General features: G+C 51.5%; 1 pseudogene across 1 annotated transcript in view; it reads left to right on the plus strand.

Annotated features, from left to right (window-relative positions):
* Positions 1-27,344, plus strand: part of LOC311199737 (tubulin polyglutamylase TTLL13-like) — a 336,991-nt pseudogene that overhangs the window by 233,961 nt on the left and 75,686 nt on the right. The gene's annotated exons all lie outside the window — the stretch shown is intronic.

The raw sequence follows: 27,344 nt of genomic DNA on the forward strand, positions 1-27,344 counted from the left end.
GGAGATAGAGAACTTGGCATAAAATTAAGCGATTTTTTATAAACTTAGACTTATTTTCATAAAAGGAGCTGCACAGTTGACCCACAGAAGCGGAACCACCTTGGAGATAAGGAGGTAACGGGTTCCCGTGCTCTTGTAGAAGAGCAGAATGTATCTCAGGACTTAATACCCTGCAGCTGAACTTCAACCTCCTTCATTTGCTGACAAAAGGATGAAGGGAAAATGTGCTCAATTTACAGGATTGTAACAAGTGTCCCTGCCCCTCGCCCATTCCAGGACAGACACTTTCAAAGCTACTGCAGCACGACTGGGGTTTCAGAACAGACCTTTACTAAGTAACCATCAGTGGTAGAAAATGGGGAGGAACTAAGGAGAACTTTTCCACAAATGGGCAGACCTATTTTTGCTCCCAGGTTGCATTAACCCAAGTAGGAGGTGACCTTGAAAATCCTCCTTAGCCAGAAAGTAGCAAAGCCCTTCCTTGTCTCTCAGACACTGGTAACACAGGAAACAGCAGGAAGACCATCTAAATCTCTATCTGCACAACCCCAGGAGTTGTTTAGTAATCTTAATAACAAATCCTGGTTAGAGAACCTGCAAGGCTGCCAAGAGACAAAGGTGGGAACCAGCTGAGCTTTCACCTGACCAAAGAAAGCTTTCTGCAGAAACTTCAGGAAAACCCTTTCCTGCATTTTTTCTTTCCCTGACATCACAGTTTATCAGCTCCAAACGTTTTCCCTGTTCACTTCAGTGAGGTCACATTCTGTGTGCACTTCAGGACAGAAGAACATGACAGGAATCACATTTCTTAAAATTAAAGAAACCCCCAAACACACCCACACCACACCCACACCCCCCCCAATGAAATTACACACAATTTATGCTTTTAACAGAAGAATGTAACACCTGGTTTTTGCAAGGAGGGGGAAGGACATGGAAGTGGAAGCACCGTTCATTAGAAACTAAGGGCTCCTGCAGATCTCAGAGAAGAGCACAGCAAAGCCCCAGCTCCCTTGCATCCCTCCGTGCTAACAAACTTTCCCCCACCCCCCATGCTTAACAGCAACAGTATGTTCATACCCTCAAAATGTGGGAGTGGGTTCAAATGAGTCCCCACTCCTGGAGCAGCATTTCTCTATTCAGACTGTATCCTGTGCAGGACCAGTGAAAAAACAGGCAACAGTGGGTAAAGCAAAACTGCATCAAAGTTAAAGGACTGTCAGTTAGCAGATGCAAAGTACCTGCTGCAACTCCAAAAGTCAAACCCACAATGCAATGAAACTGCTTTTCACACCGCAGAAGCTGCATCTGAATCAAGTTCCCAGAGCTGCAGTGACACATGTGCTGTGCTAACAGCATCCTTTAACGGCGCTACGAATCCCTGAGGCAGAAGGTCACAGCACAAACATCCCACTCTCAAGGGACTTTTCTTCCCCAACACAAACACAAAAAGAAAATAACATCAGCCAGCAACCAAAACACTACAAGCAAGAATAGATAAAGACTAAAAATCAATGGGGAACCTATAATATTTGGTCATACAGCATGCAACAAGATATTCAGGTGATGTTTCTGTAATGTCTTTTCTCCTTTACAACCTACTGAGCAATGAGGCTTGGAGCTACATTATTAAATGCTGAAGGTAAAACTGAATGAATAAGAAACACACAAGCTGCAAAAAATCAACGCTGACAATCTGAGATTACTTTTTCTAAAATCAGGCAATAAGAAGAGGAACCAGCATCGACACCGTTTCTCTGCACTTCTACTTGCAAACAAAAGCCCAGCCTTTTCTCAGTAACATCACCTTTACATGTTTTATGCCTTTTCCTCTGTTAAGAGAAATTGAGAAATAGCATGGAACAATGGTTTCTGTTGTTGGCAGCTAAAAGTGGAAGTGAATTGAAAGGTATGGGGCAGCAGCTCCCACGTATCCATGATTATGGGAACTTTCAATCTAACTAACCAAGAGTGGCTATTTTCTCTTTTCATTTAAAAATGGACTGTTTAATTATAAATAATTCATTATAAATTATGCAGTTATTTATTAATTAGAAATCTCTCTTTCAGTTTAATTACTGAAAATATTATCCTAGCAAAAGAAAAGGGTACAGAGCTGCCCTTGCCTGCATCTTCTCCTTCCCTCTGAAACAGGGCTGCCGGGCACACATGGGCACCACCCCAGGAATAAAGCCTGAGCCCTCACAGAATCACAGGGGAGACGGACGGTGTTCAGTGGTGGGACAAAACATGAAGTTCCAATCACATTTGGCTGCCAGCTGATCAGCTGGTATAAGGCAGGACTGCTAAGAGAGGCTGTGTCTGTCCTGCTGGGCAGGAGACAATTGCTACTGCAACGAGCACTAATCAATGTTGTCTCATCACATCCCAAAGCACCACAAAGTAAAGTGCAAGTGACAAAGGCATTTCCGATGCTTCCTCTCCAAAACAGAGGGCATCACTGTCCCACTCCCACCCATGCCACCCTTACTCTAACAAAGGATTCAAATCTTACTCAAGGGTGACCAGGCTGTAAGGAAAGCGCCTGCTGCTCTGTCAGAGCTCAGCTCAGAGCTGCACTGGGGAAACAAACTCACCATCGGCTGGGAGCAGGGAAATGCTTTGCTCAGACCCTCCAGACAGGTGGCACACTGCCCAATCTGCACAAGAATTTACCAGCACAAAGAAAAGGGGGTGGAAAAGAGGGGTGGACTTACCGGGGACTGAGGGCCTGAAGCTCTGGGGCTGCCAACTCCACACGAGGCCAGATGGCTCCAGCAGGGACTTGCTGCCCAGGCTGTGGCAGATACCAAAAGCCCCGGCTGGGCGGGGGAGCGGGGCTGCAGGGAGAGGGGGTGCCGGGGGTGAGGAGAGGCTGCCGGGGGGGAAGCTCCCCCCTCCTGTGGGGAATGGAAGAGCCGCCCGGGAAAGGAGACACCTTGTGCTGGTGGGACGGAAGCTGTGGGAGCCCGAGGAGCAGCAGCAAAGCCCGAGACAGGGGCTCTGGCAGCCATGTCAGTGGGGGTGCTGCCTGGCAGCCATGTTAGTGGGGGTGCTGCCTGGCAGCACGGTTTCAGCCACGCAGGCACTGTTACAAGCTCTGCATCTCTTCAAGGCTGCCAGTTGCCACTGATTACTATTTCCAGCCTTGAAGAGGTGCACAGCTCTCCCCATTCCCTGGTTTAGATCTCACTATACTTCAAGTCACTGGAAACAAAGGCTGTGGTGGCAAGGTTCAAGCATCACTTTTCTGACAGGGAGAGAAGCAGGAAGCAGGATAACTATGAACAGTCTTGGCTCATGTAAAGCCATCCAACACTTTGCTGCAATTTCTACCTTATTTTGTTGGGTATGACAGAAAATACAGAGAGCCACAGAACAATCGAACTGCAGCAAATCTGTGCATTTGCACTACCCACTTAATACATGCCATTCAGAGGAGTCCTGGTGTGGAAAATGCTGGGAAATGTTGCTTTTGCAAATTGAAAAGGTAGCAAAGAAAATGGAAAATAACAGGAATTGGTATTAGAGGAAATAAAAGCCTCAACTCAGCAGCTGGAGTTACAGGCAGTTGTAAAAGTGTTTGCAAAGTGAAAAGCCAGAGTATGTGATTAATTATATGTGGTAGGAGTAGTGACCCGAATGAAACGAGTATTGTCAAAAAGAATTTTAGAGCAGAGATTATATAAGTGTTTTTTAAGGAACTGTGGCTGGATTGTACAGACATGCCTGGACTGTCGACAGTTTGCTAGTGGCCTTGTCCCTGGAGCGAGTCCTCGTGGCACAGGCCCACTAGATGTCTGGCAAACAGACGTTACACACGTCCCCGAATTTGGTTGGCAAAAGTATGTCGATGTTTGTATAGAGTAGGTGAAAAAGGAAGTTTAAAAGGGGTCAAAGAAAGTCAATGTCAGGTGTTGTTAAAAAAAAATGAAATAAAGGTGTTGCATGAGAGAAGAGATCTGTCGAGATTGAAATAAGTGGAACACAAAACTGGGGGAAAAATGAGTGGCCTCCCAAAGGAATAAAGCATTACAGGCTGGCCACATGGAATCCTAATGAATTGATAACAGGGGCATGGGAACCAATTTACAACCTGAACTGCATAATTCGCTTGCAAGCAGTTTTGGAAATCATTTCCAACAAAACTGCCAATGCTACAGATCTCCTGAATCAACAATCTCGAGAGACGTGTGCTGCGATCCTGCAACGCCGCCTGGTTTCGGATGATGTACTGGCCAAAGAGGGAGGAGGATGTGGCAAATTAAGTATTTCTACCGTGTCTGACCCTATGGATCCAAAACGTGGTGAACCACATGCAAGCAGTTACCATGACAGAATAAAACATCAGATTTGTAAAACGAACAAAACAAGTAACTGTTAGGATCATATAACCCTATCCCTTCTATGCTTGCTATAAAGTTCTTAGTCACGTGGTGTAGCAACTTTCTCCCCCTTTCCCATTTTATCTAATAGAATTTATATATAGAAACTCTTGGTTAACTGAACAAAACTGGACTTTATTGGTGTACACAGCTGTAACAACAATAGAAACCAGCCACAACCAAAAACAAAAACAAAATAACAAGAGCTCCTAACAATGCGTAGAATTCTATCACACGGCATCGTTCACACATTGCCATGGCATCTGCAACCCTGCGAGGAGAGGCAGGGGTCCTCTGCCTAGAAGTAAAGCAATAACAGAACAGGAAAACCTTGATTCTTTCTAAACCAACTATCTGAGTTTGAAGAGACCTCTCAGTCTCAGTAACACCCACCTCTCTGGTTGCTCCGGGACGTGAAACCGCACATGTTGGTTAGGCTGTGACGACCTGAAAGTCTAATGGAAGGGGAACAATACACCACTACAGCCATAGCAAGGACATTGTCCCTACTGCCTGGCTAAAGTGCTTGAGAAAGGAACCCTTACCACTCCTGGAGCTGAAGGATGAGGTTCGGGGCAGGGATTTGGGGTCTCATCTTCTCCAATGCCAGCCATTTTCAGCTGCTCCAGTGCTTGTTCACCTAACTGTGTGTTTTTGGAACTGCACATGCGCAGTTTTCCCTCACCACCTCCCCACAGAAAGTACTAGAAAAGGAAGCTCACGCATGCGTGGATCCAGTGAACCCAGTAGTTCCGCCATGATGATGGCGCATGACAAAAAAGAAGACTCCAGCCGGTTTTGACCAGGCCTGGAGACCCACCTAAAGCTTAATTTGCCAAGTAATGGGTGATGGGGTGGGAAAGCTGTGGACTTATGTCTCAACATTGCTGAAATGTTGCATTAAGATGCTTGTAAAGGGTTAAGGAAGACTTGCTAACAGGATAGCTTGAAGTGCCACAGTGGTGACCTCCCATAAAGAATGCCTCGCTCAAAGGACTCTGCCCAAAGGTGTGCCTACTTTGTTAGGTACCAGCTCTTGCAAGAATGTATAATAAATTACTGTTTCACTAACGTGTGTACCTCAAGTCCTTTCTTTAGGACCATTGGCATTTCTAACACTCAGACACCCCTCACAACATTTATCTTCCAGGCCCCTCAGCAGCCTCTTGCCCCTCCTTGCCCAAATGAAGCTTTGGTCCATATTAGAGGGCCTGGGGATCTACAAGGAGGCTTAGAGCTGGAAAAGAGGGCATTGGGCCCCACACAGGAGAGTCTGGACCCTCAAAAGCAGGGGTTTGGCCTTCAGAACAGGACTTTAAATGCCGACAGTGGAGCTCTAGGAATGGAAAATGTGGCTTTCCACCCCAAAACCAGGTTTGGAGCTCTGAAGAGATGCTTTGCAGCCTAAACCAGGCTCTTTGGAGTCTGAAAACAAGGCTTTGAGCATGAAACAAATGAGGTCTTTTTCCCTGAATGAGGAGTTTGCACCCTAAAACCAGGCTCTGGGCACACAAAACTCTGTGCTGAATCTTCAAAACTGGGCAATGATTCCTAAAAGCGACACTCTGGAGCCAGAGAAGGAGGCTCTGTACTCTCACGTGGAGGTGCTGGGTGGGCAGGCTCGAGGCCTTCAAAGGGATGGTCTGGGCCTCTAAGGAGGGGAGTCCTGTCACCTTAAAAGTGCGGCTTGGAACTTTTCCATGAGGCCTTGGACCCCCAAAATGAGCCTTTTAGATCTCAAAGAGAGACCTGGGCAGACCAGAGAGCTGGGCAATCACCAGCCATGCGGCCATGGGAGCAGGTCCAAGGCTGGGCCTTTCTGGGTGACGAGGGCAGAGAGCAGCCCTTGGCAGAGGCCTGCAGAAGGGCCCTGGGTGCCAGCCTGCATCCCTCTGGGGTGGTTTGACAGGCAAGAAGGACCTGTGGCCCTCCAAACAGGGGACACAACTCCACGTGCAGCCAAGTGCCTGTGTCCAACAGCACAATCAGTGCTGAACGGCACCCTGCAGCACCCAGCACCACAGCCATGGCAGGGCCTTGGCAGCCTCCTGTCTCCACAGGCACCTGGCTGCAGCTTCAGGAGCCTGGTCCCACACCACCAGCTGCACCTCGCAGCTGGACAGACGGACAACAGATCCCAGCTCCTCTGAGAGATGGAGCCAACTGCAGCAACCATCGTCATCATCCTGAAACGCTGCCTGGCAGCCACAGAGCACCAGGGGTGGACCTGCTCCCACCAGATCGGGAACCCTGGTACCCTGTGACGCCTCTTTTCCTGGCTTTGCAGAGATCGTGGCTGCCTGGGAGGCCGTGTCTCTAACTGGACACGTAATTGCCCTGTAATCTTGAGGCAGCTGGAGCTGGACAGGGTGGGCTTTTACCCCGGGGACCCTCGCCCTGTGGGGTTCAGTGCTCCTGAGAGCTGGGCCCGAGGAGTGATCGCTCTCTGAGCACCATGGCAGCACCCTGGGAGAACCCTGTGTGCCCAGAGCAGCTTCTTGGCCAAGCAGCAGAGAAACAACGTCCAGGTCCATTCTGAGAAAGGGCTCACACCCCCCCAGTTTCTACCCTTCCCTGTGGTCAGAGTGGGGAGACCAAGCAGAGGGATCAACGTTACCCTGAGGTCATGCCAAGGAGAATTCCTGGGAGTCAGCCCAGGGGACGATCCTTGTGTTAAAAACCCCAGGATCTCCTCTAGCCAAGGGAGGTGTGAGGGTGCTGAAGAAAGACAAACCAGAGAAGTGTCTTTTGCAAAGCTTCCCCCTGTGGCACAGAGGAGATGTTTGTGGTGCACAGACCCATCTTCCAGCTGGCCAGGACTAGTTCTGGCTGGGGGGGCTCGAGTGCCCCACAGAGATTATCCCTGGGAGGAGAAGGCAGCAGCCAGCCTCACCTTCATTGCTCAGCAGCCATTTCCCACTCCTTGGAAAGGGCTGAGAGAAGCAAGGCATTGCCTCTAGACGTCGGGGACACTCTAGAGCCCAACTCTTGCACCCAAATTTGGCCTTCAGTGGCAGGGATTCTGTTCCTCCACCATGCAGATGATGTCAAGGTTGAGCTGCTTCAGGAGGGGCCATTAGTCATTGGGATGGTGCGGGACAGGGTAGTGATGTCACCCTGCCATGGTATGTAGTGCTGTGCAGCAGCAGCAGCAACAGAAGACGAAGCAGCAGCAGAAGCATTATTCAGGCAGGAAGGGCCACAGCCCCCACCTGCCACTTTATCCTTCTGCTGGTGGCCCTGTGACCCCAGGGGCTCGGGGCTGCTCCATGCCGATCCCGGGAATTAGGGATGTGGCAGGCAAAGGGAGCAGCCAGTCCTGGCAGCAGAACCCACTGCCCCTCTGGGTGACAGTGGGGCTGAGCTTGTGGTGGGGTCGGGCTGGGAGAGCCGTGGGGCTGGGTCAGGCTGGGTGAGCCATGGTCAACTCCACAGGCAGGAGGTGGCAGACGCCCCGTGGGGAGGCAAAGGGTTCATGGCTGATGTTACCCTCGGCAAGGAGCTTGCCTTGGGATGGGCAAGCAGGGATGCTGTTGCTCCTCCCTGCAAATGATATCAAGGTTGAGCTGCTTCAGGAGGGGCCATTGGTCATTGCCATGGTGTGGGACAGGGTGGTGATGTTTGCGGCTGCTGCCACGGGTATTTTCCAGGCAACTGATGGGGCCGGGAGCCGTGAGAAACCTTTGTCCCTAGAGCTGTCCCTCTGTCCCCCTGTCCTGGGGCAGCTTCCTTCGGGCCTGTGTGCCTGGGCTGGAGTGGCACTGCAGGGCCCAGGAATAGCCCAGGGGAGCACTTCTCCAAGCCCTGGGCTTCTCACAGCCCCATGCCCAGGGCCATGGCTCTCAGGCTGCCCAGCTGAGTGCCGACTTTCAGCCTCAGAGACGGCCGTCCTCAGGAGATGTCCTCTGAGGAAAGCAGGAGCCTTCCACAGCTAGCCCTGCTGTAGGCTAAGAGGGACAGGTGGGTGTCCCTGTCCGTTCCCTGGACACCCTCTCCAAGAGCAGGGAGCGACCTGAACCCAAGGCCTCCTTGACCTGTAAGAGCATCCCGAATCCCGAGTGCTGCTCCACACCCCCTGTCCTGCGGGCTGTAGGGTCTGATCGTCCAGCCAACTTCATCGGAAAGTGTGTGGTAGGGCTGGGGCTAGGCTGGGGCTGGGGCCGGCAGCTGGCAGAACTTGCTGAGCTGGAGTGTGAATTAGCTCCTTGTTTTGGCAGGTGAACCACTCTCCCAGCTTTGCCACAGACTCTCACCTGGAACGGGAGGTGAAGGATGCACTTCTCCACAATACCTTCAGCCTGATAAACGTGCCTGCCTGTGACAGAAGGAAGGTGCTGGAGGAAGACAGGCAGCACATAAAGAAATGGCTCCTGCACAGCCATCAGACTCTCCGTGCATCCAGAGGAGGTTGTGACACTCTAAGGTCTTGGAGGAGAAATCTTCCAAGCCATTGGCATCCTGCAAGGAAGCGCCAGGGCTTTTCTCTGGGCACGAGGAGACTTGAGGCGCTGGGTGCTCTGGGTCCTGTGCATCGAGGTCCATCCCCATCGAGCCCACTGCCTGGGCTTTTCCTGCTACGGGGGACAGTGGGTGGTGGGTGGGCAGGAACCCCTCCAGCTCCTGTTTCAATTAGGACACCCAAGAGAACTCCAGGCTGGAGCTGCTGAGCATGTTCACCCCGTACTCGGCCTGCCCCTGCAGCCTCAGCTGCTCCAAGCTCCCCACTGGCATGCGAGGAAAGCTCCTGACAGCGTGCGGGGTGGCAGGAACGCCTCGAGTAGGGTCTTCTAAAGGAATTCTGTTATCATTGGGTTAGCTGGGGGAAAAGGCTGAGGGGCAGGGCGAGAGCCTGGGCAGCAGGGGAGAGAGCTGGAAGTGCTTCCCCAGCTCTCTCTGGATGTAGGTGGAGCACATATCGCGTTGGTTCACTGCATGCATGTGAAAGGAGGTATCAGATGGGGAAAGAAGCTTGCCAGGCCCTTGTCTCTCACCTAGGCAGCACCTGGAGCCTCCTCTCCCACCTCCCTGCCTCTGCTTTCTCCCGGTTTGCAGACGTGAGGAGTTGGAGAGCAACCAGGCTGCCTGGCTGGAGGAGGCAGAGCAGTATGAGAACTCGCACCTGGGCGGTTTCCGGCGCATTTACCCGGCGTGTGGGACAGAGAAGTACGAGCCGTTCTTCAAGCAGAGCATCTCCCTCTTCCGGGAAACGGCCGCATCCACAGCAAGGGAGGAGTGTGCCAGGTACGCTGCCCCTGGGGAGAACCCACTCCTCACAGGGCTGGCACAGAGACCCCTGGCTTCTGAGCCCTCCTTGGGAGCAGCTCTGCTGCTCAACAGATGCACCTAAGCTGGTGAGCGCTGGAAGGGAAGGAGTCTGCAGGAGTGCGTCTATTCCACTGACTTCTGGGCCTGTGCTGTGGCACAGGCATCCTCGACCCTTCTGGCGGCCATGGCCGAATTCAAGGGGGTTTCTCACACCATGCGAGTCTCTTTTCCACGTCCTCCTGGCCCATCTCCCTGCACCCTTCTCTTCGGGTCTGTTCAGTCCAGACTTGTACTCGCCTTGTGTTCTTACGTCTCCTCTTGACCTCGTGACTGAGACTCCTGCTCTCCGGCAGGCAGCAGCTGGAGGAAATTCGACTGAGAAAAGAAAAGCTGGAGGCTCTCACCAGTAAGAAGAAAATGGAGAGGAAAGAGCACGTGAAAGGAATGTCAGCTGGGGACAAATCCCAGATTCATCCCAAGCCCACAGCTCCCACCACCCTCCTCACCAAGAGGCTCAGCAGCGCAGGGAACAGAAAGGTACCTTGCTCTTGGCAGTGGTGGTCATGAGGCCCTCAAAGGTAGTAAGGTGGAACAGGGCTGGGCTGGCCATGGGTGTCTCCCAGGGAAGGGAGCTCCGAGGTTTGACTCCCCTTCCTGATGTCGGGAGAGCTGACAGCTTGTGCTGGGAGGCCCTTGCAAGCACCAGGCTGTCCCGTCCCGTGGCTGTTGGGACTCCCACCTGGATCTTCTTCCTGCTCCAGCCCCAAGTCTGTCATTCTCCTTAGGGCTGGGAGCAGCCAGTGGCTTGGTGTCTCAGGCATCACAAGGGCTTCAAGTTTGCTGGAACTCGGGTCTGTCTTTCAAAGGTCCAGCCCATGCAGTACAACTCTGTGCAGCCCCAGGACCTTGTGGAAATAGAAGAGAAGGAAAGAAGGGAGGCTCTTCTGCAGCGGGAGAACCTTATCCAATGCCGGGGCATTGTGGATCAGCTCTCTCAGCTGCTCCCGACTGCCAAGGGACCAGATGACACCAAGGAATTCAGCACCATTGTCCCCATAGGCCAGGTAAGGGAAGGCCGACCCTGCGAGGCCGGCACAGGAGAGCCATTCGTGGGCGGGGCGTGAGCAATGACGCGCAGGCATCGAGCAGCCCTGGCGCGGCCCAGTTCAACGAGATCCCACGTAGTGTCTGGGTCTGTGGGTTTTGTTCCAGTTCCAGGACTTTGGGGGACTGAAGGGAAGCCTGGGCAAACAAAGGCTCTTGGTGAAGTCTGGGCTGCAAACAATGGCTCTCCCCACATGTCTTGCCTTCTGTCTTGCACCAGGATGCAACAGGGGTGGGGATGAGCCCACCACAGGCATCCTGAGGCAAAGGCAGTGCATGTGCCCAAGCTCTGCCTAAGCTCCAGGGGATATTTTTTCTGAGCGAAGGTTTCTCTGTGGCTGGGACAGAGCCTTCCTTGCTGAGCCTGGCACTGCTGCTCCGGATCAGCCCAGTGCTGCAGGCAGATGAGGCGGGCAGCTGCTTTGACCCCTCAGAGCATTTGAGTGGAAGGTGCTGACTGTGGTTTGCACCCAGGGGAAGGCGCAGGGCCAGGCTTTAGCGAGCACCTGTGGGTGACCGGAGATGACTTTTCCTTCCCGCCTCGTGCCAAGGCCTGTGGAACTGAGCTGCTGCTGCTTTCTCTCCTCCCAGGTGGAGTTTGTGTGTGATGAGCTCACGTGTCACAGCACCCACCAGGTGCTGACACTCAGCCTGCCCTTGCTCCCAGGAGCTCTCATCCAGCCTCCAGCAAAGCAGTGCGTGCTACAGGCCAGAGCCAACGCTGAGCTGCCAGACACACCGGGCTTGGATCCTGCTGCAACACGCTGCCTCTCCATTCAGGGACATCACATCCCCTGTCATGAGCGCAGCAAATTGCAGCAGGCGAGAGGCCAGAGGCTCCCTGGCTGGGGAATCAAGGCTGCAGACTGTGAGTACCACGCTCCCTGCAGCTGGCCCTGAGCGACCCCATCGATGAGGTTACAGGGGGTGAGCAGGAAAGCTGTCAGGTTCTGCCTGTTCCCCCAACAAATAGCTCTGCTCTTGCAGGTGAAGCCCGCAGTGTGTCCTCACACACGGGCAGATGTCCCCCGGTATCCCCAGCCAGCACAGTCTCAGGCAGCGACATCACCAGCTGCACTGCAGTCCAGGAGCTCCCCACCTCCTCTGCCACCCGTGTGGGGAACAGGAGTCCCTTGCACTGTGCCAGCCTGATCGGTAGGGAAGGTGGCCAAGGGGCCCCCAGTTCAGCCTTTTTCCCCTCAGGTGCTCACTGACCACCCAAAGCTCCTGGCTGGGGATGGCGGCTGCGGCTGAGCCCAGACAGGGTCCTAGTGCAGCACGGCCGCCCCCCCACAGGAATTCATAGGCTCTGCAGGCAGGGGGCTGCTGCCTGCACCTTGCCTGCACCCTGCCTGCACCCTGCCTGCACCCTGCCTGCACCCCGGGCAGGAAGCACCCCCTCTCCCTAGACACTTCCCCGCTCTCTGCCTACCACGGTCGCTCCCATCCCCTCGTCTCCTGACCGCCTGCACGGGACAGATGTGTAATGGTCCTGATGTCAGTGAAATGGGTATAAAACCTCTCGCTCCCATGGGAGGATTGAGCAGCAGGCATTCCTTATTGCAGTGCCAGATGCACGAGGGATTGCTCCTGCCATGTCCAGGGACTGCATGGTGGGGAACAATTGTTTTCTTTCACATTGCTTGTTTTTCATGGGATTCATTTTCCTCCCTCTTTGCTGGGGGTTGTTTGTGCTTTTTTCCTCTTCCCTTTTAAAAATTGCTTTTTCCTTATGAAACTGTTTTTCGCTCATCCCATGAGTTTCTTTCTCTTTTTTACCCTTTGAATCCTCCCCATATCACAGCAGGGGAGATTTAGCGAGCTGCTGCCTGGTGCTTAGTTGCCAGCTGAGGTTAAAACCATGACACTAAAACCATGACACATGGACGGGTTGTTTTTTTTTTCCCTGGGCACTTTCCAGCCCAGTCCACCTCTCACCAAACTCTTCACCTTCCCCTTCTCTCTCCCCAGCAGAGGGCAGTCTGGGCAGTGCCCAAGGCAGAGCTCTGGTCCCTCCCCAGAGAGCCTCTGAAGGGCACAGAAGCTCCTGGGTGGCAGACAGGAGCATTCAGCCACAGAGACTGGGGCATCCGTGGACCAAGGAAAATCAGGTCAGTGGCACTCTGTGTTCCCTGTTGTCCTCCCCAGAGGATGGGGAGGGGTCTGCAAGTCCTTCTGTGCCATGCCCCGCACCCCCCGGCCAGCACAAGATCCCCAACCCTGGCAGTCCTCTGGCTGCTTCTGCTTCCCAAGGGACAGAGTAGCTGGCCTTGAGCTGCTGCAGCCCAGCTGTTCCCAGTTCCCATTCTTTCCTGACCTGCCTGGCCCAGGCAAAGAAGTTGCTGCGTGCTCATTTCTTCTGCTTCAATTCAGAGAGGCCTGGCTCCTCTCCCACACAAATTCACCGGGAAGAACAAGACGGGTGGCTCCTGACGTAGGAGGAGATGATCCATTTCTTTCCATTACCACAGACTGGAAAAGGGAACATCAAAAGAAGAAGGAAAGACAGACTGGGTATATTCAACCCCACACGGGGAGGCACTTGCCTGGGAAGGCCGGCAGCGTGTAGCTGCTGAGCAATGTCTCGTCAGTTGGCTGAAGGCATCCTTGAGCTCCTGGTTCCTCTTGCTGTAGATGAGGGGGTTCAGTGTGGGAGGAGTGTGAACTGGCTTTTGGGTGGAAGGTCTTAACAGTCCCCGCTTCCTCCCACAACTATGGAGATTTCCCGGCCTACAGAGACAAGTGGAAAACCGGAACGTTCATCTGCAGCCTCACAGTGGCTGTCAGGGAAAAGGCATCTTCATAACACGTAACCCAAAGGAGATCAAACACGACAGGCGTATGATCTGTCAGCAGTACATCTCTAAGGTAACGGGGACGATCTCAAACTAGAGCTGGGGGTGTGCAACCTCGCAGCTCCTCCAGCATCCCACATCCTCCTTGTGTCCTCTCCCTGCACCTTCCTGGACCTGCCAGGGGCACAGAGGTGGCCGCAGCTCAGCAAAGGCCTGGCGAAAGCTTGCCTTTCTCCTCGCTGCTGAGGTGCCGGGGAGCGGCACAAGCAGTGAGGCAGAGCAGCCATCCTCGTGCAGGGCAGCCAGCAGCCGCCTCGCAGCCTTTGCTTTTCTCACGTCCCTCCTGCCTTTTTTTCTCACAGCCTTTCCTCGTTGATGGCTTCAAATTTGACCTTCGTTTTTATGTGCTGGTCACCTCTTGTGACCCACGGAGGATTTTTATCTACAAGGAGGGTCTGGCCCGCTTTGCCACCGTGAGGTACATCGACCCCAGCAGCACCAGGAACCCAGTAGGAAAGGCAAGTCTGGTGGCTTTCATGGCATGCAGCTTGCTTCTTTCCTGTTCTTTGCACCCTGTCTACCTTTTCCGCCTTCTCTCAGAAGGTATTTCAGGTGTGTCTGTGAGCTGTTTGTGTTGGTGTCCTGTAGCTCATTGTAAATGAAAGCCTCTCACATTTCCTCTCTCAGGATGACACCTGCATGCATTTGACCAATTATGCCATCAACAGACGCAGTGAAAACTTTGTCTGGGATGACGTGAAGGGCAGCAAGAGGTACGGTCTGGTGTGGATGCTGCAATGCCTGGGGCACGACCTGCAGGAAAGCTGCCTTTGGGGGCCTTTCTCAGGGCTACCGTGGTATCACAGGGCAGCTCTTAGTGTCTTCTGTCCTGCACACAGGAAACTGTCCACCCTGTTTGCCTGGATGAGAGAAAACAACCTCAAAACGGCCCAGAGGGACAGGAGGGTGTCCCTGTCCATTCCCTGGACACCCTCTACAACAGCAGGGAGTGCCCTGAACCCAAGGCCTTTTTGACCTGTAAGAGTATCTTGAATCTCGACAGCTGCTCCACACCCCCAGTCCTGCGGGCTGTGGGGTCTGAGCGGCCGGCCGACTTCATCGGAAAGTGTGTGGTAGGGCTGGGGCTGGGGCTGGGGCTGGGGCTGGGGCTGGGGCTGGCTGCTGGTAGCACTTGCTTGGAGATGGGGTCTGAATTAGCTCCTTGCTTTGCAGGTGAACCACTCTCCCAGCTTCACCACAGACTCTCGCCTGGACCGCGAGGTGAAGGACGCGCTTTTCCGTGATACCATCAGCCTGATAAACGTGCCTGCCTGTGACAGAAGGAAGGTGCTGGAGGAAAACAGGCAGCGCGTAAAGGAACGGATCCTGCACAGCCATCAGACTCTCCATGCATCCAGGTACCGCTCTTCCCCATCGTGCCACAGGTCCCAGTGAGAAAAGATCTCCCCAAGGCTTCAAACTTAAGCTCCCGGAGGCTGTGGCACTCTAAGGCCTTGGAGGAGAAATCTCCCAAGCCATTGGCATCCTGCAAGGAAGCGCCAGGGCTTGTCTCTGGGCACGAGGAGACTTGAGGTGCCGGGTGATCTGGGTCCTGTGCATCGAGGTCCATCCCCATCAAGCCCACTGCCCGGGCTTTTCCTGCTGTGGAGAGCAGGGGGCGGTGGGTGGGCAGGAACCCCTCCAACTCCTGTTTCAATTATGACACCCAAGAGAACTCCAGGCTGGAGCTGCTGAGCATGTTAACCCCGTACTCAGCCTGCCCCTGCAGCCTCAGCTGCTCCAAGCTCCCCGCTGGCCTGCGAGGAAAGCTCCTGACAGTGTGCGGGGTAGCAGAACTTTTAAAGGGAAACCCAGGAGTTCCCCAGGTCTTGGCCAAACAGCATCTTGGGGCATGCAGGAACATGAATGCGCACGGTGTCAGCAGTCAGTAAGCTGGGCATGGGATCGCCACAAGATCGCCAGCTGCACTTCAGTCCAGGAGCTCCCCATCTCCTCTACCACCTGTGTGTGGCACAGACATCCCTTGCACAGTGCCAGGGCCTCGCAGGATGCCAGTGTGATCAGTAGGGAAGGTGGCCAAGGGCCCCCCCCTCAGCCTTCCTCCCGATACTGTTGGAAATTAGTTTAGTGGGCAACTATTAGTTTGACATATCCAAATGTCTAATGTTACAATAGCTGGGAAGAGATAGTCACTATTGAGCACATGTTTTATCATGAGCAGTTGTTTTACGTCTGAGAAAGAACTGAAGGTTGGATAGAGGAGGCAACAAGAAGAAACAGGAACAAGATAGTAGGTGCTGCTGGTACCAAGGATAAAGAGGAGACAGATACCAGAAGTAAGCAAAAGAATGGTGCAGTTATTCAAGAAGGGAACAGTTTAAACTGACCCTGTGTTTGTAACTCAGCAATCTGCACCACAGGTGAAGAACAGACTGCAAGGAAGACTATGAGCCTTCCTCCAGAAGACCCCAAAAGACCACCACCACATAGCAGCGTGCCTGCCCCAGAGTGAGGAGGCTGATGGTGATTTCTCAGCACTGCTTTGAATAACCCAGACCCTTCTCAGAATTCTTATGTATATGTGTGACTGTGTGTAATAAATATCCGACTGATTATTGAAACCTGTTCTGAGTGGGAGAACATTTTTAGCTCATGTCAGCTGAAGCAACTGATTTGTGGAAATCTAAAGAGTGTAAAACGAATACTATATGGGAGGAGGACTGAAAACTTGTAATCTCTCATTCAGGTGCAAGAATAAGTCTTTGCCCGTTTATACAGGTTTATACAGGTTTATACAGGCTTTTTATTTGAACTTATTTGAATTTACATTCTGTTTAGGTACATCGATTGCAGGGAAAACACTCGTTTAGAACTCGCCCAAGGTGGGCAAAAACAGGGGGGAGGGATATTGCAAAAGAGCCCCCTGGGGTGTATTTTGGCCCATTGGAAAGATATTGTAGGGTCAGGAGGAGCAGAAGATGGAAAGACCCTGATTAACTATTGCAATCAGTGGTGGCATCTGTATAAATTAGGACATGGGGTAAAATGGCCTCATACTGGATCTTTAAATGAGAACACTATTTGACAGTCAATGCTGTTCTTAAAAGGGAACAAAACTGGGATGAGGCTTCCTATGCCAATATGTGTTTCACCCTTCGTAATCACCTGGAATGCAAAAAGATTGTGGTTTAACACCCCACAGGATCAAAAATAATAAACAGAGTGGGGGAAACTGAGCAGGTGCTGTTCAGCTTGTAGTATGGGCCAGAGGGGCAGAAAAGCAGGAAAGAGGCATAAACCAGAGGACCCACCTGATCTGTATCGGCCACCCCCAAAAGCACCCTCAGAAGGTGATTCGGAAAGTGAAAGCAGTTTCCCCCCATAGCCCCATCTCTAACAGAATTAGGAGCAAGAAGGGACAAACTACAATACAGGCCCCTGAAGGGAGGCCGTGGGACCTCATGGAGGGACTGCTGTGGAGAAAGTTCCGCGTTGTTTTGGTTTCCAAACCTGAGAAAGGAAGGCTAAGAACTATCGGGACAATCTGGCAGGGGTGGGCAAGCATTTTCAATTTCTTATCAGGCAGCATAACCCTGATTGGGATGAGGTACAACTCTTGTCAGACCATTTAACAGAAACTGGGGAACAATTAGTTTTAACAGTGGCCCAGGATTCAGCGAGTGATCAGGTGAATGGAGCGGGGGAAGATAAAAAGGATTCTTCAAGACCCACCTTGGGACCCTAATAAAAGTGTCCACATGAAACTATTAAACACGTACAGGGAATGGATAATAAAGAGAATGGAAAGAGCCATCCCTAAAGCAATCAATTGGTCGGCCCCGGTGTTAGTGGGGCTGAGAAGGGGCTGCTGAGGGAACCTTAAGGCTGGGAACAGCTCTTAGCTTTTGCTGCCTTTGCTGCGGTTTTTCCTGTTGAAGATGCTCTCTAGTGGCAAGAGAGACGTAAGGCACCCTTAGGACTGTTCAGGTCACTAGACAAGGCCGGATCCGCAGTGTGAGCGGGGCTGAGAAACAGCAGCCAAAGAAAAGTTGTGGCCCAGAAACACCTTTCAGTTCATGGGGCTTTCCTGTGGGAGAAACATCTCCTAGAGTTTGTGGGGCTGAGTAAGGGCTGCTGTGGGAACCTGAAGGCCAGAAATACGTTTTGGTTCTGGCACCTGTTGTGCGGGAGCATTCGCTGCATGATTGGCGTTTTGAGGCTGCATGCTGAGAGAGTTTTAGAAAGAGGAAAATATTATCACTGTGCAGGTGGCTAAGGCTAGATCTGGGGTTATGGGTTAAGGGGCTGGAGGGCAAATCATATGAGGAACGGCTGGGTGAGCTGGGGCTGTTCAGCCTGGAGAAGAGGAGGCTGAGGGGAGACCTTATCACCACCTACAACTACCTGAAGGGAGGTTGTAGAGAGGTGGGCGATGGTCTCTTCAGCCAGGTGACAGAAGCTAGAACAAGGGGCAATGGCCTCAAGCTTTGCCAGGGCAGGTTTAGATTGGATATTAGAAAGAATTTTTTTACTGAAAGAGTTGTCAGGGCTGGCACAGGCTGCCCAGGGAGGGGCTTGATTCTCCATCCCTGGATGTTGTTATCGTGGGTTTCCCAGTCACCAGTCGGAAACCAGTTAATTCAGTTACAAACTTAATTTTATTAATTTAGCAGGCGGCAATTAAGCAAACAGCGCTGGGCGGCCAGAGCGTCTCAGCTCTACCAACGGCACACACCGTCCCTTTCCCAATTCAGGTTTTTATAGTCCTTTAGTTCCGGGTCCCGATTGTTTCACTGAGGCTTCTTCTGCACATGCGCCAGTTGTTGTTAGGGGTTCGTCTTCTACCTTCTAGTGGTCGATGGGATGAAGTTGCTCCTCTTCCTCACTTGTCCCTTAGTTGACCCCTCTCCCATATTTGGTCACCTTTAACAGCAAGCTCATTCATTGGCTACTTAATTTCTATGGTTTCCACTTCTAAGTTACCTATAACTCAATTCTATGCTTCGTTAGCAACTAACAATATACGTTACACAATCATTCTTACAAAATCAGAACGTTACCACCTGTTTCAAGGTACATGTGGTTTACTGAACAAAGGCTCATCTATCACAATCCCCCCTTTTTCTTTTTATCACCTTTTTGTTCAGTAAACCATTGTAATTCTCCATGGCTTAGTATAAGAGTTCAGTCAACCGGGGGAAGAGTTAAACCGTGATTCATACCAGCCTTGAGATTCTCTTTCTCGTCATCTCTTTCCCAACCCTTCCCTAAGTTTAGCCACAGTATCTCTAACAATGCCGCTATGATCTGCATAATTACAGCATTCTTCTCCTAAGGCTACACAAAATCCCCCTTGTTTTAAAAATAGGAGATCTAAACCTCTCCTGTTCTGTAACACCACCTCAGATCATGATCTTAGGGATTTTTCCGTTAACATTAACTTTAAGGACCTTTGAATCCTCCCACCTAACAAGGGTCCTTGACATGGTCTAATTAATTGCTCCCAGATACATACAATAATTAAAATAATCAGCCAGGATGGGTGGTGGTATTCTGATTTCCTACCAGGTTTTTCTTGATCCCATTTATTGCCCTCTAGCCCCCCTTTTTCTTTTCCTAGGTGGGTGTGTTCCTGAGGCAGTGTTAAGCCGGGATTTGCACTAGGGCAGCTCCTCCGAGGCTTGCGCGTTACTCTAATCTCGGGGTTCCGTCCTCCACAGTTTTTACACCTCTGCCTCGCCCGTCGGCTCGGTTGCTTCGAGTCACGGGGTGTTCCATCTTCCCGGCAGCAGGGGTATTCTTCAGGAGGCTCCGAGATTTTTCTCTTAGCGCACCTTTGTTTGAATTTCTCCCAGTTATTCGTTTTACTCTGGGGAGCTGCACCATACTCCACTTAGGTCTCTCCGGCAACACACCTGGACAAGAGTTATTGAAAGAGGAACAGGCTCGTTTGGGTGGAAACAATAATATTCTGGTAACCTATATATATTCCACCACTGTGGTGACCATTTTTCAATTTCCCCTTAAGCTATTTTATACTCAAATATTTCTTGTGTCAATTTCAATTTTTATGTGTAATTATTCCCATAAATTCCCCTAGGAGGGGTTCCTTCCTAACAATGAGACCACCACCGTCCTTGGCAGATTTTACAAATAAAACACACAAAATTACACACAATTACGTTTGACTCCACACTTAACTGTAAAGTTTTTACACACTTAGAGTTACAAGTTTCTCCTTCATCACTTATCTGTATAAAAGCATTGGTGTTTAAGATCTCTTTAGGGTCATTCTGAGACTTCCAGGGGAATTGGTGACCTTCCAGGATGGCTCTTGCAATGTTGAATCCGAAATAGGTCCCTTCACTCGACTGGCATGTGTCCATCCACACTCAGCAGTCCCAGTGGCTGTATCTGTTGTAAGTAAGACAAGAAAAGGTCCCTCCCTTTGAGGTGTTAAAGAAGTTTCTTTCCAGGTCTTTAACAGGACTTTGTCACCCGGTTGTATCTTGTATATGACATCCCATATAACATTTCAAAGGGAGAAACACCCACATCAGTTCTCGGCTGTGTTTAGATATTTAATAGAGCCAATGGTAAACACCTAATCCAGGACATCCCTGTTTCCAATTTTAATTTTGTTAATTGTTTTTTAATTTCTCCATTCATTCTTTCAACTCTGCCAGAACTTTGTGGGTGCCATGGTGTGTGGTGTTGTCACTCAGTTCCAAATCTACAGTTTCAACAATCCCACATCGGGGAGTAATTATTATTTTTTTTTTTCTAATAATATTTTAACCTCCACCCAGGCCGTGGTTCGTGTTGTTGAATCGGTAAAATCAATTTGTGTATTATAAAAGGGTCTATGGGCCAGGATTCTTCCTCCTGCTTTTTCCATGTGCATCTTGTGCTTCCCTCCAGCCAGTGCAAGCAGCTTCCACGCTTGCTTGGTGAACCAGCCAGGGGAAGCAGCTGAGCTGCCTGCTAAGTCAGCACACCACCACGCAGCTGTAACTCTGTGATCTCCCTGGCCAGGTCCACCCTGCAGATACACTGGCACCAGCAAGATGCCAGCACAGGTGAGGGGCACAGTGCCTAGGAGGAGGAAAACTATTGTTGTAGGCAGCAGTACTGTTAAAAATACTAGTTAAAAACATTTTGTGAAACTACAGGATTCAGCTGCGTTATTTTTCTTAGATATTGTCTATTGACCCTTTGACACGTTATACATCCCCTTAAAATTTGCTTGGCCAGATCATATAAACCAATGCACATATACTTAATTACAAATTGGTCAATTAAGGCTTGAGTGCCCCAGTGTGTACCGCTGTGTATTCTTTGTAAAATTTTGAGGGCCATTGTTTTAGGAAAAACCTCTCGGCTGTCAGGTAATTCTCAGGCTCCTGAACTATTCTTTTGTATTCCCATCTTTATTCGTTTTTCTTACTCCTGTGGTATGAATTTCGGTACCTGTGGATTTAGTTCTTTCTGCCTCTTATCCGATATATCTGTGTCCCTAGTCTCCAGAATTAGTAAAGCAGCTCTTTTAGCTTCTTGGTCAGCTAAATTATTTGCTCTTGTTTGCGGGGTTAACCCTTTCTGGTGTCCCCTCAAGCGTACCACTGCAATTTTCTTAAGGCCCCTTATGGCTTGTAAGCTCTTGATGGATTAGTCTTTTCTTTGTAAATTTGTTAACCCTCTCTATTCCCAAATCTTCTAAATGTATAAGCTATTCCAAAAGCATATTTTGAGTCTGTGAATAAGGTTCCATATATAAAAATTTGGCCGGATTCTGCAGAGAGGTAGTTTCTAGAGACAACGTTGGAGAAGCAATTAATATCCATTTGTCCACTTTTTTGTTGTAATACTCCCCTGATGTTATGTGGGGAGATTACTTTCAACTCTCCTCCAAAGGTAATTTTGAGAGCTTCCTCCACCAATAGTGCCATGGCTGCTATTATTTGCAGACAAGTGGGCCATCCCCTGCTAATCAGGTCTAATAGTTTGGAAATATAAGCTATAGGTTTTTGCTTCTTGCCCACTCCTGAGCCAATACCCCGTATGCGACACCTCCCTCTGTATTAACAAATAAGAAAAAGGGTCTCCGCAAGTCGGGTAAACTGAGCATGGGGGCATTTGTCAGTTCCCTCTTAAGTGTTTCCAATTTTTCTCCATCCTCTGGAGTCCACTTTAGCAACCCATCGTGAGCTAATTTAGCATATAAAAATTTTGCTTTTCCACTAAAATTCTCAACCCATTGTCTACAATACCCAAAAAGTCCCAGTAATTGTTACACTTGTCATTTATTTCTGGGCAGAGGCATAGAGAGTATTCCATTAACCCTTTCACAATCCAATTTCTTAGTTCCTTTACTGAGTCTGTGTCCTAGGTACTTTACTACTTCTTCTACAGACTGTCATTTTTGTTTAAACACCTTTAAACCCTGTAAACCTAAAAAGTTTAAAAGTTTAATACTCTCCCGAAAATTGTTTCCTCATCTTCTCCGGCCAACAACAAGTCGTCCACATACTGGACGAGGGTTACTCCTTGGCCCGGCTCATATTCCCGTAAAAGTCGTTAGTCTTTTAATTTCTGGTTTCAATCCCTTCCTACCCTCCTCAGGTAGTGGGCATTGTTTAATTTGTACCGGGACCTCAGGGTCCTTAATCACAATCACAAAAGGTTTAATACTTAATCTTCCCGTGGTCTCTGGGGTATACCATACCTCGGGGTTAATTTGCTTTTCGTCTTCGACTTTAAGGGAGCATAATTTAACTCGTAATTGGTTTTTTATTTATTTCCAAAGAAATTCCTAGTTTAACCATTAAGTCTCATCTCAATAAATTATAGTCGGCTTCAGGCACCAGCAACAATGATTCTAAGCCAATTTTGGAGTTGCTTTCAAATAATATTTCCTTGACCACGGGTACTGCAAAGGGTTTCCTTTTTGCGCCAATTCCCTGTACTGTCTCCGAGGAAATTTTACATCCCCAGGGGTAAACTTTGGATGGTGGATCTTTCCGTCCCTGAGTCCACGAGGAACTCAATTTCTTACTGCTGGGGACATACTTTCAGTTTTACCAGGGGCTCTGTCTTACTCCTTATCCTCAGCAAATAAAGTTCTTGACACCCCTAGTCTTCTTTAAACATTTTCTCATCCCCCCACTGCCACATCTCGTAAGGGGTTCTCTTTCACTTAAAGTGTATAAATTTGCCCTTGTTTCAGAAATTATCCAACGGGTTGCATATTCATTTTCTTCTAAACTAAAGGGTTCCTTTTCATTTACATTCAAATTTAGAGCTTGACATACCCAATCCTCAAAGGAACCAAACCTGGGCCAGCGAACAGATTCACCCCTTATGGGTTGTCCGGCCCAGACTTCCATACATTAATGTATCATCTTTACTTTACTCTTACCCCGCCTAGAAGGGTGAGCATCCCAGTACTTAATCATCAGTCCCAATGGACTACTCGGGGGTACTGGGGAAAGATTCACAGGATCTCCCCTACCCATGGTGACAGTGGGCCTGCTTTTCCTCTGTCCCATCATCCGGGGTCTGTACTCTTACCCACCTCTCGGGGTTCGTACCTCTCCCACCGCGGGAATCCTGGCCCCAACCGAACGGTAAACTGGCCTGTACTCAAGCGTCCTGCGTCTTCGTCCGGGGCTTCGTGCACAAAGATTAAGGGGCTTTGCCGGCTTTTCTTTGCTTATTGCCGAGAATTTCGGTTCGTGGGTGGAGAGCCGAGCGGATACTCTGGCAGGGCCGCTGAGACAGCGGGGCGCCTCCCTGCTCAGAGGCTCGTGTCCGGTTGTTCTCCATCCGAGTCACGGCACCAAATTGTTATCGTGGGTTTCCCAGTCACCAGTCAGAAACCAGTTAATTCAGTTACAAACTTAATTTTATTAATTTAGCAGGCGGCAATTAAGCAAACAGCGCTGGGCGGCCAGAGCGTCTCAGCTCTACCAACGGCACGCACCGTCCCTTTCCCAATTCAGGTTTTTATAGTCCTTTAGTTCCGGGTCCCGATTGTTTCACTGAGGCTTCTTCTGCACATGCGCCAGTTGTTGTTAGGGGGTCATCTTCTACCTCCTAGTGGTCGATGGGATGAAGTTGCTCCTCTTCCTCACTTGTCCCTTAGGTGACCCCTCTCCCATATTTGGTCATCTTTAACAGCAAGCTCATTCGTTGGCTACTTAATTTCTATGGTTTCCACTTCTAAGTTACCTATAACTCAGTTCTATGCTTCGTTAGCAACTAACAATATACGTTACACAATCATTCTTACAAAATCAGAACGTTACCACCTGTTTCAAGATACATGTGGTTTACTGAACAAAGGCTCATCTATCACAATAGGACACCCAAGAGAACTCCAGGCTGGAGCTGCTGAGCATGTTCACCCCGTACTCGGCCTGCCCCTGCAGCCTCAGCTGCTCCAAGCTCCCCGCTGGCCTGCAAGGAAAGCTCCTGACAGTGTGCGGGGTGGCAGGAACGCCTCGAGCAGGGGCTTCTAAAGGAATTCTCTTATCATTGGGTTAGCTGGGGGAAAAGGCTGAGGGGCAGGGTGAGAGCCTGGGGAGCATGGGAGAGAGCTGGAAGTGCTTCCCCAGCCCTCTCTGGGGGTAGGTGGAGTGCAGATCGCGTTTGTTCCCTGCACACATGTGAAAGGAGGTATCAGACGGGAAAGAAGCTTGCCAGGCCCTTGTCCCTCACCCAGGCAGCACCTGGAGCCTCCTGTCCCACCTCCCTGCCTCTGCTTTCTCCCGGTTTGCAGACGTGAGGAGTTGGAGAGCAACCAGGCTGCCTGGCTGGAGGAGGCAGAGCAGTATGAGAAGTCCCACCTGGGCGGTTTCCGGCGCATTTACCCGGCGTGTGGGACAGAGAAGTACGAGCCGTTCTTCAAGCAGAGCATCTCCCTCTTCCGGGAAACGGCCGCATCCAAAGCAAGGGAGGAGTGTGCCAGGTACGCTGCCCCTGTGGAGAACCCACTCCTCACAGGGCTGGCACAGAGACCCCTGGCTTCTGAGGTCTTCTTGGGAGCAGCTCTGTTGCTCAACAGATGCTCGTAAGCTGGTGAGCGCTGGAAGGGAAGGAGTCTGCAGGAGTGCGTCCTCTGGAGAGGCAGACGCCCTATTCCATTGATTTCTGGGCCTGTGCTGTGGCACAGGCATCCTCGACCCTTCTGGCGGCCATGGCCGAATTCAAGGGGGTTTCTCTCACCGTGCGAGTCTCTTTTCCACGTCCTCCTGGCCCATCTCCCTGCACCCTTCTCTTCGGGTCTGTTCAGTCCAGACTCGTAATCGCCTTTGGTTCTTACGGCTCCTCTTCACCTGGTGACTGAGACTCCTGCTCTCCGGCAGGCAGCAGCTGGAGGAAATTCAACTGAGAAAAGAAAAGCTGGAGGCTCTCACCAGTAAGAAGAAAACGGAGAGGAAAGAGCACCTGCAAGGAGTGTCAGCTGGGGATAAATCCCAGATCCATCCCAAGCCCACAGCTCCCACCACCCTCCTCACCAAGAGGCTCAGCAGCGCAGGGAACAGGAAGGTACCTTGCTCTTGGCAGTGGTGGTCATGAGGCCCTCAAAGGTAGTAAGGTGGAACAGGGCTGGGCTGGCCATGGGTGTCTCCCAGGGAAGGGAGCTCCGAGGTTTGACTCCCCTTCCTGATGTCGGGAGAGCTGACAGCTTGTGCTGGGAGGCCCTTGCAAGCACCAGGCTGTCCCGTCCCGTGGCTGTTGGGACTCCCACCTGGATCTTCTTCCTGCTCCAGCCCCAAGTCTGTCATTCTCCTTAGGGCTGGGAGCAGCCAGTGGCTTGGTGTCTCTCAGGCATCACTAGGGCTTCAAGTTTGCTGGAACTCGGGTCTGGCTTTCCAAAGGTCCAGCCCATGCAGTACAACTCTGTGCAGCCCCAGGACATTGTGGAAAAGGAGGAGAAGGAAAGAAGGGAGGCTCTTCTGCAGCGGGAGAACCTTATCCAACGCCGGGGCATCGTGGATCAGCTCTCTCAGCTGCTCCCCAAAGCCAACGGACCAGCCGACACCCAGGGATTCAGCACCATTAAGCCCAAAGGCCAGGTAAGGGAAGGCCGACCCTGCGAGGCCGGCACAGGAGAGCCATTCGTGGGCGGGGCGTGAGCAATGACGCGCAGGCATCGAGCAGCCCTGGCTTGGCCCAGTTCACCGAGATCCCACGTGGTGTCTGGGTCTGTGGGTTTTGTTCCAGTTCCAGGACTTTGGGGGACTGAAGGGAAGCCTGGGAAAACAAAGGGATTTTTTTCAGAGCGAAGGTTTATCTGTGGCTGGGTCAGAGCCTTCCTTGCTGAGCCTGGCACTTCTCTCCCCAAAACCTGCTCCGGCTCACCCAGTGTTGAGGGCAGAGGGTGGCAGTCAGCACTGCTTCAGGCAGATGAGGCGGGCAGCTGCTGTGCCCCCTCAGAGCATTTGAGTGGGGAGTGCTGACTGTGGTTTGTACCCAGGGGAAGGCGCAGGGCCAGGCTTTAGCGAGCACCTGTGGGCGACCAGAGACGACTTTTCCTTCCCGCCTCGTGCCAAGGCCTGTGGAACTGAGCTGCTGCTGCTTGCTCTCCTCCCAGGTGGAGTTTGTGTGTGATGAACATAAGGGTCACAGCACCCACCAGGCGCTGACACTCAGCCTGCCCTTGCTCCCACGAGCTCACATCCAGACTTCAGCAAAGCAGTGCATGCCCAAGCCCAGAGCCAACGCTGAGCTGCCAGCCACACCGGGCTTGGATCCTGCTGCCACAGGCTGCCTCTCCATTCAGGGACATCACATCATCTGCCATGAGCGCAGCAAATTGCAGCAGGCGAGAGGCCAGCGGCTCCCTGGCTGGGGAATCAAGGCTGCAGACTGTGAGTACCACGCTCCCTGCTGCTGGCACTGAGGAACCCCATCGATGAGGTTGCAGGGGGTGAGCAGGAGAGCTGCTGGGTTCTGCCTGTCCCCCCAACAAATAACTCTGCTCTTTCAGGTGAAGCCCGCAGTGTGTCCTCACACACGGGCAGATGTCCCCCGGTATCCCCAGCCAGCACAGTCTCAGACAACGACATCACCAGCTACACTGAAGTCCAGGAGCTCCCCACCTCCTCTGCCACCCGTGTGGGGAACAGGAGTCCCTTGCACTGTGCCAGCCTGATCAGTAGGGAAGGTGGCCAAGGGCCCCCCGGTTCAGCCTTTTTCCCCTCAGGTGCTCACTGACCACCCAAAGCTCCTGGCTGGGGATGGCGGCTGCGGCTGAGCCCAGACAGGGTCCTAGTGCAGCACGGCCGCTCCCCCCACAGGAATTCATAGGCTCTGCAGGCAGGGGGCTGCTGCCTGCACCCTGCCTGCACCCTGCCTGCACCCTGCCTACACCCTACCTGCACCCTGCCTGCACTCTGCCTCACCCCCAGGCAAGAAGCACCCCCTCTCCCTAGACGCTGCCCCGCTCTCTGCCCACCGAGGTCCCTCCCATCCCCTCGCCCCCTGAGCGCCTGCACGGGACAGATGTGGAATGGTCCTGATGTCAGTGAAATGGGTATAAAACCTCTCGCTCCCATGGGAGGATTGAGCAGCAGGCATTCCTTATTGCAGTGCCAGATGCACGAGGGATTGCTCCTGCCATGTCCAGGGACTGGATGGTACAGAACAATTGTTTCCTTTCACATTGCTTGTTTTTCATAGGATTCATTTTCCTCCCTCTTTGCTGGGGGTTGTTTGGGCTTTTTTCCTCTTCCCTTTTAAAAATTGCTTTTTCCTTATGAAACTGTTT

The sequence above is a fragment of the Gallinula chloropus genome (genome assembly GCF_964237585.1).
Source record: "Gallinula chloropus genome assembly, chromosome: 21".
NCBI classification, from domain to species: Eukaryota; Metazoa; Chordata; class Aves; order Gruiformes; family Rallidae; genus Gallinula; species Gallinula chloropus.